The following is a 6,031-nucleotide window of genomic DNA, read 5'->3' on the forward strand; positions in this document are numbered from 1 at the left end:
AGTGAATTAGAATCTGGTGCTGTGAAGGTGAACCTCAGTTACTTTGGGCAAAAGGGAACCCCTGGGGACCCCCTAGACAGATGGCTGATGGAGCACTGCTGTGTGCCTGCACCCCACTTGTTACTGGTGGAAAACCACATCTCTCCAAAGTGGCTGTGTCTGTACCAGTGACTGCAGTGCTGATGCCATCCCAGGCTGGGGACTAGTGACAAGATGTCTGAGGAATGAGGGATTGTTCCTTTTGTGTAGCCAAGGAAGGTAGCGCATTCCTTGTGTGCTGCGCATGTAGCCCGTGGAGGAGCTGAGCTAGTGAGTGATACTTGAGCAGCGTGGGTGAAGTTGGCTGGTTTAGGAATGCTGTCACCACCAACATGGGCAGAGCCAGGGACTGAGAAGTACAGAGACTGGCTTTAAATGGCTGCAAACCTGATGTTGCACTTGCAGTCCAGATTGTGGAATAACTTGGATGGGAAGGAGCCTCAGGAGGTCTGTAATCCAACCTCCTGCTCTAAGCAGGAGCGGGAGATTCAGAGCAGGTTGTTCAAGGTTTTAAGCAGCAAGGACTTGCAAACCTCCAAGGATGGAGCCTGCACAACCTCTCTAGGTGGGTAAAGTATATTTCTCCCTAGAGTACATCTTTAGCACCATTCAAATTTCATCTGCCATTTTAGCTCTTGTTCTTTCACTGTGCACCAGGGTGAGGAGCCTGACTCCATCTTCTCGATAACCTCTTCATAGGCATTGGAAGTCTGCTGTTACATCCCCCTGCAGCCTTTTCCTTCCTGGGCTAAAGGAGTCCTGGTCCATCAGCCTCTCCTTGTGCTGTACATGATGGCAGGCTCCAGGCCTGTGGCCATCTTGACCATTCTTCCTAGACTGCCTCTGGCCAATCAGTTCCCAGCATGGGTTTTTGCAGGGACATTTTCCTTACTGGGTGCAGGACTTGCTGAACTTCAGAAGGTTCCTGTCAGCCCATCTCTCCAGGCTGCCTAGGTCCCTCTGGATAGCAGCTATGACCTAGAGGTCAGTTGCCTAGCCATCCAGATCATAAACTAGCTTGGACACAAGACCATTGTGGCAGGTAATTTTGGGAGCTGCGGTTGGTCAGCATCCCCTGCTCCCTCCATGTCCTCCAATCTGGTCACATTATCATAAAAGGCAATCAGGATGCTCAGATGTGATTTCTCTCTTTGTAAATCCACATAGACTGTTCCCAATCACCTTTTCTTTTATGTGCTCATACACATTAAAGTGGTTGGGTTTTTCCTCTTCATTGAACCTTTTTCTTCTGCACTTAAAAAAGAAACCTCTCAGGAAAAATCTGCCCCTTATCTGAGCTGGTGCCTGTTGAGGGGATGTGGGAGCCAGGCTGGGCATCAGGCCACAGTCACTGGGGGAAATCCAAATCGGGCTTTATTTTTCCATAGTCTGTCACATGTGTACTGCCAGTGTGAAAATACTCTGTGGGACTGCTATGATAGCCAAAGAGCTCAGTCCAAATCCAGTTTGGATCTTGAGCAGAATTGCCCTGGCTCAAATGCCCTGGGACACAAGAATTAATCAGCTCCCGAGAGCTGGCTTGTGCCCAGAGCAGGTGAGGATGTGGCTCCCAAGCCTGATCTGCTCAGTGCCTGCTCCTCAGTGTTCCTTTCAAAGCAGCTTGCTTTGACCAGGAGGTGCTCTTCGCTTGTATTGAGCTTGAGCTATGCCTCAGCATAGAACCATAGAAACATACAATAGTTTGGGTTGGAGAGGACCTTAAGATCATCCAGTTCCAACCCCCTGCCTTGGGCAGGGATGCATCACCCTAGACAGTGTTGCCCAAGGCTCTGTCCAGCCTGGCCTTGAACACTGCCAGGGACGGAGTGTTTGGGCAACCTGTTCCAATGCCTCAGCACCCTCACAGTAAAGAACTTCCCTCTATCTAACCTGAACTTCCCCTGTTTCAGTCTGAACCCATCACCCCTTGTCCTATCACTACAGTCCCTGATGAAGAGTCCACCTCCAGCATCCTTGTAGCCCCCTTCAGACACTGGAAGCTGCTCTGAGGTCTCCATGCAGCTTCTCCAAGGCTGAACAGCCCCAGTGTTCTCAGCCTGTCCTCATACAGGAGGTGCTTCAGCCTCTGATCATCCTCGTGGACTCCTCTGGACTTGTACGGGACCATGTGCTTTTGGAGTTGGTCTCTTGCTTCAGCCTGTACCTTCTTGCACCTGGGTGGTGAGGACTACCTGGGTCATACGTGTTCACACAGTGCTTTGGATGCAGTTCTGTTGCATATCTGAGTGATGGAAGTGTCTTTAATCACTCATGACTGTCCCCAGCCAGAGCAGCCTGCTGTGCCCTGGAGGGATTGAGCAGGTCAATTCCAGAGCAGGCATTGCCTGCAGTGCCAGGTTTACCTAGTGCCTCCCAACAAACTCCATATGTGGTGGAGTAACTCCCAGGAGGGAGGAAAAATAGACATTTCTGCTGTCTTGAAACAAGGTGCAGTGTCCTGGGATGCTCCAGATCTGCAGCCGTCAGTCATCTTCCTTAACAACTTGTATGGAGTGAGCACTTGCTGATAGTGCCAGCAGGGCTGCTGTGCTTCCAGGGGTTGGTGAGTGTCTTGACATGGAGCTTGCTGGCCTGGGCCCCACAGGGTGCTCCAGGGGCGTGCCAGCACCTTCTTTGGGACAAAGGCAACCTCAGGACCACTCCTGAGTCACTCCTGTCAGGCTACCACATGCCCAGCATCCCTCCAGGCTCTTCCCAGCCCTATTGCTCTTCCCTGATCCCCTTCCCTGGGGTGTGCTGCTCACATGGGTTCAGCTAATGAAGCCTCAGGCTTCTGAAGCATGCAGGGATCAGGCTCTTCAGTGCTGGTAGAAATGCCACGGTCAGTGCTGCTTGGTGGCATTTTGGCAATGATAGGTTGAGCAGCACTATTGGCCCCAGATAACTGCAAGCTGTGGTACGATGAGGCTTCAGGGCTATGTGTGGTTTGAAATACTGTAGCTCTTTCTCCAGTAACTTTCCAAGTATCTACATTTTCTAGAGCTTTTTCTCACTTCTTCTGACTGGCACGGTCCAAGCACTGACCCTGTATCATGAAGATGTGCTCCTATGTCATGAAGGTGTGCTCCCATTAGCCTGTAGCCAGGTCTGTGTGATGAATGAGGGATCTCACGTGCTCTTTGCTGATGATGGAGCTGACAGCTGAGCATTTGTTGGGGCCTCTACCATCTCGCTGCAGGTCAGGATATATCTTTACTCAGGTAAAACAAGCAATGTGTGGAGTGCTGAGGAGTGAAGCAGAGCTATGAGCAGCCTCACGATGCAGTGAAGTTGCTGCTTGCAGCCAAAGCTTTCCAGTCCCTGTTGCTGGTGTAGTGGGCTCACCTGGAAAACTCAGGAGCTGTGGCTCCAGGACATCACATGCTGGGGCTGCTCAGGAGCTCCCCATTGAAGCAGGTAGTCTGGGCTGTGCTGCAGGGGAATGACTGCAGTCCATGCTATTAGATGTGAACTGATAAGCAGGTCAGTTTTACTGGATCACTTTTAGTTTTGGTGGCCTAAAAATAAAAGTCAAAAGTGAAGTGTTTTCCTGCACAAGAGAATTTTAAAGGTTTGGTTTGGTTCAAACAGAAACTCATGTTTTTAAAGCAATCTGTGCTGCTTGCAGAGGACCCAGCCCCTGGCTTATAGCAGCTCTGCATCAGTTGTACATGTTCCTGGGAGCACGAGGAGCTGTGCTGAGGAGACCTGGGCAGGAATGATTGCATCTGTCTCTGTGCAAGAGCCAGCTCATTCCATGTTTTAAGCTGTGTATTACTAGTTTAATAAAGCAGGTTCTTTCAGCATGCCAGGGAACTTACTCAGCTCCAAGCTTACAAAACCTCCTTGTTCTCCCGAAGTTCTTTGTTCAAAAATAGATAGACACCAACCAGTAAATCCACCTTTAATTTGTGGGGGTATGATGAGCCACGAGTGCCCTTCTCTGAATGAAGGGCAGTAATAAAAGCTCCCTGGCAACACCAGGACTAGAGAGCCTTGCAAGGCAATGCAGCTTGCTGTGGTAGCTTGTGACCTTCACCTCAGGACAGCTTTGGGTCTGTTTGGGTCTGCCAAATGATGTTGGCAGCATGGAGCAACACACAGAAATGCAGCTGCTGCTTCCAAGGGCTGTTAGCAAGATGGCACCCACATGTGTGCTCTGGGGCTTCACTGCAGTGCCCCAGAGAGATTCTGGTGATAAAGAAGGTGGTTCACTGTCCTCTGCCTGTGAGAAGCTGAAGCAGGGTATTGTTGGCCCAGGACTTACCCTGAATCTCATCTCTACATGGAACATCAGGGCAGAGTGGCCCTGGGCACAAGTAGCACTGTGTCCAGAGGAGCAAGGAGTGGAGAGCTCTGAGCTGACAAAGGAGATCCAGGCACTCTACAAGTAAATTAAAAGGATGTGTTTTCCTACCTAGCTCTTACAAGGCCAAGAAATAAGCACCCTTTGCTTCTGTAAGAAAATACTGGGAATCAATGTTGCCCAGAATGTGCAATACCCTTGGCTCCCGTGTCCTCTGAAGTGGCCTGGTTGTGTTTAGATGTTTCTTTGTCATGGTGAGGGTTATGTGGGAGCCCTCAGGTTGTAACCTGTGGAGCTTGCAGTGTCATTTGCTGCTGTTTCGCCCTCTTTTTCCATACTCCTTAGGTGGGCACTGTTGTTGGTCCTGAGCAAGCTATGGTCCCCATAGCCCTCGCTGGGTCTTCCCACCAGTTGCTGGGACAGATGCAGCAGGTGCCCCAGCATCAGTCGTGCCTCTCGGGTTCAACCTCAGCCAGCTGATGGCCCTCTCCTGGCCAGGACCCGCTAGCTGCTAGACCTGGCACTGGTCCCTTGCTCACCCCATGCATGAGGAGCTTTTCTGGGCTGTCTCCTTGACTCAGGGGTATGAGCCCTGCCTCCTGCACCCAAGCCTGGGTCTGTGAAGTGAGGCACAGAGGCACGCGTTAGCCTGGGAGGTGTCTCTGGGAAAAGAGGGACAACCCCAGAGCATGGTGGAGCCACTGGGGTCTCTGGGGGAGGGCTGGGGGACTGGCAGGTGACTTGTTCCCCATGCTGGGTCCCAGGTTGGTGCTTTGAGTTGGGTGATCTAAAGGACTAAATCAGAGAGAAGGGCTTTGCAGGGAGATCAGGGTGGCACAGGCTGGGATTGACACTGACTCTATGGTCTTCATTTTGGTTTTGGGCCTGCTATTGCCTGTACATGTGCTCAGTGTGCCCACTGCAGCTCCCTGTAGTGCGTATTCCAAGTTTAAGTCCCAGAAATGGAATAAAAGCAATAATCTTTATTCAGCTTGCTGAAAATCTGGCATTTCCTTGGTTGGTTTGAAAGACCTGCAGTGTCTCACATTGTCATGCATGAGCAGAGGTAGAAGTTTCGGATCTATCATGGCATTTTGTGATTTTCACTCACACAAAGCTGTCATTCCTTTTCACACAGCTTGTCAAGCATCCAAAGGCTCAAAGCACAGAGGAGTCTAAACACAGACAGGTTTGTGCACTTAACTTCTTGAGAAGAATCTAGTGCATGTCCTCAACAACACCAAAGGAAAACCCAATATCTAGATGTGCACATTCAGCGGCACTGCCCAAGTTTCTTGGCATTCCTGCTTTGCAGTGTAACAGACACATTTCTGTATCCAAGCCCCTGCTCCAGGCTGCCTTCTGGTAAGACTTTAAAGCAGTTATTCTCTTGAGACATGTTTTTGTGTAATGATGAACTGCTAGAAATAAGCATGACTGTTACAGTGAAAAGTGGAGCCTTTGCAGGTAGTGGGCAGGTAGTAGCAGTGGCTGTTGTAGCTGGTTGCATAATGCATGGACCAGAACTGGAGATCTGAAAGATTGTGTATTTTTTTAGTTGCTAACCCTTGCTAGGCTGGGGAGAACATGGAATTCCATCTTGCGGATATACTGGATTGTCCTGATTTAGAGCAGTTGAGACAGTGGCAGTGTGCAAATGGTTTTAAACAGTGGAGTATGTTCTTG

This window comes from Neopsephotus bourkii, unplaced genomic scaffold (genome assembly GCF_033783945.1).
Source record: "Neopsephotus bourkii isolate Nb327-2 ecotype Australia unplaced genomic scaffold, CSIRO-AGI_Nbou_v1 NB_5, whole genome shotgun sequence".
In the NCBI taxonomy this organism is placed as follows: Eukaryota; Metazoa; Chordata; class Aves; order Psittaciformes; family Psittacidae; genus Neopsephotus; species Neopsephotus bourkii.